This window comes from Triticum dicoccoides, chromosome 6B, assembly GCF_002162155.2.
Source record: "Triticum dicoccoides isolate Atlit2015 ecotype Zavitan chromosome 6B, WEW_v2.0, whole genome shotgun sequence".
Classification (NCBI taxonomy): domain Eukaryota; kingdom Viridiplantae; phylum Streptophyta; class Magnoliopsida; order Poales; family Poaceae; genus Triticum; species Triticum dicoccoides.
In genome coordinates this window covers 696,842,393-696,846,031 of record NC_041391.1, presented here as the reverse complement: position 1 = coordinate 696,846,031, position 3,639 = coordinate 696,842,393, and the positions used below count along the sequence as shown (strand labels likewise).

Genomic DNA, 3,639 nt, shown 5'->3' with positions numbered 1-3,639 from the left:
TCTGTACTTGTAACGTCCCAACTCACCTGTCTAGCTGAAGTGCTGCACTGCTCATCTCGCCTCTTTAAGTGAAGTGATGCACTGCTGCTCTATTTTGGCGTGTGGTAGCAGCCAGTATCCTTGATCTACCTTCGGCTAGAGGAAAATATGACGATGTAACTTTGATCTAGAGCTCGACTCTCCAATGTCAGGACAATTAGGCCAGCAGGCTGCTGCTTATACTCGTGCGTAGCATCATCCATAATTTCATATTTAAAAAATCGATTGATCCGCAAACCAATATAAGAATAGAAAAGCACTGTGCAATTTCCCAACCAGATAATGTTCGTCTCCAAAAAATCATTCCATTTTTAAAAAAATCCAAAAACTATTAACCAGATAATGTTCGTCTCCAAAAAAATATTTCATCAAAAAAATCCAAAAACTATTGTCCAAATTTAAAGAAAAAAATCACCTTTTCAAAACAAATAAAAAATCATGCTAATCTACCATGTATTCCATGCACCCCAACTCTTTCATGAGATGAAAGTGTCGAGCTGAAGTTGGTCCACACAAACGATTAGGATGGCTTATTCACGTTCAAATTACATGGCCCAAAAAGCGATAGTTCAGTGTAACCTTATTTAAGAAACGTTTGCCAAAATTGGATATAAGAAGTGTTGTGTAAAGGCACACAATGTAGATTTTAAAATTTTTTCCGCCCGTTACAACATATGGGCATTGAACCTTGCCGCCCCTGTCACTGCCGCCGCACCGCCGAATAGGCCGGAGTAGCATCTTCTCCACCACCGCGTCGCCACGGTCGCCCTGCTCGCGCTCGTCTTGGCACGCTGCCCTACCAAGCTCGCGGCCTCCCTCCACCCAGCTGCAACAGCTCGTCGCAGGTCCCGCGACAACCTCTCTCCAGCGCGTGCGAGTTCCCGCGACGGTGTCCTCCGAGGGCCTTGGCCCAGGCGAAAGTCGCGGCCTCCTCCTTGGCGGGCGTCCAGGATCTCGTCGGCGGTGCTAGCCTGCGAGGTGTTTGACGAAATGCTCAAGGCGGACACGCCCACAAATGGGGCAGCACCGTTGGGCAATGCGGTTGGCCGAAATGAAAAAGCGAACAAACATGTCCGCTTCGCCGACCCAAATGGTCAAACTGCGCGTCCGTTTGGGTCTGCGTGTTGGAGTTGCCCTGAAGCCCGTTTTGGTCGCCGGGAGAAGGGCGTGCGAGCAAGCGGGCAGCACATGACCTAAACCCCCTACACTCTCAATGGACCAAACCCAAAAACAGTGCAAAATAAATAAGACATAAAATACAATATTTCAAAAAAATCAACGGCACCATAAAAATAATTCCAATTTTTAAAACATTCTCAAAATTATAAAAAAAACCTTCTCAAAAGTAAAAATAATAATCGTGTTTTTCTAAACAACAAAAAATAGAATTGATTGAAAGAATATTTCATACACAAGTACTTTATCATAGGTTGAAATGGAAATGGTGAGCTGAAATAGGTCATGACAAACATTATTAGGGGACGCCCAAATTTCATAGTGCAAAAAGAAATGTTCAGCGTAACCTTATTTCTAATGTTTCCAATAATCGAATTAAAAAAGTGTTCCATAATGGCACATCGAGCAGGTTATATTTAATTTTTCGCCCGGTGCAACGCACTGGCATTTGTACTAGTAAGAATAAACAACAAACCCCAAGAAACAGGGGAGGAAAGTATTTGCAATACAAGTCCAGCTGTCATCGGTCGACTGAGGATTAGTGTAGGCACACCTTTGTTATACGATATACTAGCACCAGCTGCTTCATAAGGTTTTTGTGCTTGGATTGAACGTGCCCCAGTAGATTCCATCTTGAAGGGATAGGTGGGACACAATAGATATTACAACACTTTCAAAAGGCTGACAGCTGCAGAATACAAACAAATACAAAATGAAACTTACGAGACGATACATGTGATACTACATTAGCGTTGGTCCAAGCTTGTGTTTACATCGAGGACACGGGAAATAAAAAGGGACAAGTTGGCACATCAACCTAAGTAACCCAAGTGCTCCATCGTGTGCGTATATGCTTTTGCTCCATAGGGCCGCACACGGTGCATGTGAGACCGTGTGTGGGTAAATTCATTGTTACTCCGTAGTTCATTCGTTCAAAATGAGTTGGCAATATTAAGCCAGTCCCTTTTACCCACTTGTTTTCAAATCACAAGCCACTTATCAAACCTTGGAGCCGTTGGTTGCAAGTTGTAGATTAGCGTGAGGCATCTTGCAGCTATATACTACTCCCTCCATTCCTAAATATTTGTCTTCTAGATATTTCAACAAGTGATTACATACGGAGCAAAAAGAATGAATCTACACTCTAAAATATGTCTATATACATTCGTATGTGGTAGTCCATTTGAAATCTCTAGAAAGACAAATATTTGAGAACAGAGGGAGTATATTTTTATTCTCGTGCAGTTACATGTAAGTACAAGTTAGAGGCTAATCTTTTCTCCTAGAAAGCTTGTCGTCATTATCGCTGGCTGGCATAGATTAAAATGCTGTAGGAGATTTTCGGTAAATCCTGGCTTCGCACGCTGCATGCACACCATTTCCCTGTTTACCGGACAAGGATGGCCTAGGGAGCTGTAACCTGTAAACCACCACGCTTGTCCACTCTTTACTCTCACACATGGTCATGGTTAGGCTGAACTGAAACAAAAACCCATGAGAATCTTGCAGCTACCACACACCCATTTGTTGGTCCTCTTTCTGCACTCATCTCCACTCTGAGCACACCCCAAACACAAACTAAGAGATGGGTTTGAGAGAGGAATAGAGAGATCAATGGCGGTGGTGAGTTCTTCCCTGGGCGTGCTGGGTCCCCTGCTGGGGAAGCTCGCTGGTTTGCTTGCCGACGAGTGTGCCCGTCTGAAAGGTGTCCGCCGCGAGATCCGCTCACTCAAATCTGAGCTGACCTGCATGCATGCCGCAGTCCAAAAGTACACGACGCTGCAAGATCCCGATGTCCAGGTGAAGGCTTGGATATTGTTGTTGAGGGAGCTGGCCTATGACATGGAGGATGTCATCGACAAGTTCATCCACCAGCTCGGTAATGGCGGCCACCACCAGGGTGGCTTCAAGGAGTTCTTCCGCAAGACTACTCGCCGTCTCAAGACGCTGGGCTCTCGTCGTGGAATCGCCAGCCAAATTGACGATCTGAAGATTCGTCTCAAGGAGGTAAAAGAGTTGAAGACTAGTTACAAGTTGGACGATATTCCATGTCAGCATTCATCTGTGGATCCCCGCTTATCTGCTTTGTTTGTTGAGAAAGCACATCTCGTGGGCATTGATGGTCCAAGAGATGATCTTGCCAGTTGGATGCTGAAAGATGAAAATAGCTTGACAAAGCAGCGCAAGGTGCTGTCCATTGTTGGCTTCGGTGGGTTGGGGAAAACAACACTGGCAAGGGAGGTCTACCGCAAGATCCAAGGACATTTTCATTGCCATGCTTTTGTCTCTGTCTCGCAAAAGCCTAATGTAAAGAAAATTATGAAGGATTTGATCTTCCAGTTGCCTCGCAAGGAAGATTTTGCAGAAGGTATCGACACTTGGGATGAACCCAAATGTATTGGGAAGCTAAAAGAACTCTTACAA

General features: G+C 44.8%; 1 pseudogene; it reads left to right on the top strand.

The window, feature by feature from the left end:
• The first annotated feature begins 2,829 nt into the window (after positions 1-2,829).
• LOC119326283 overlaps positions 2,830-3,639 on the top strand; it is a 3,702-nt pseudogene continuing 2,892 nt past the window's right edge.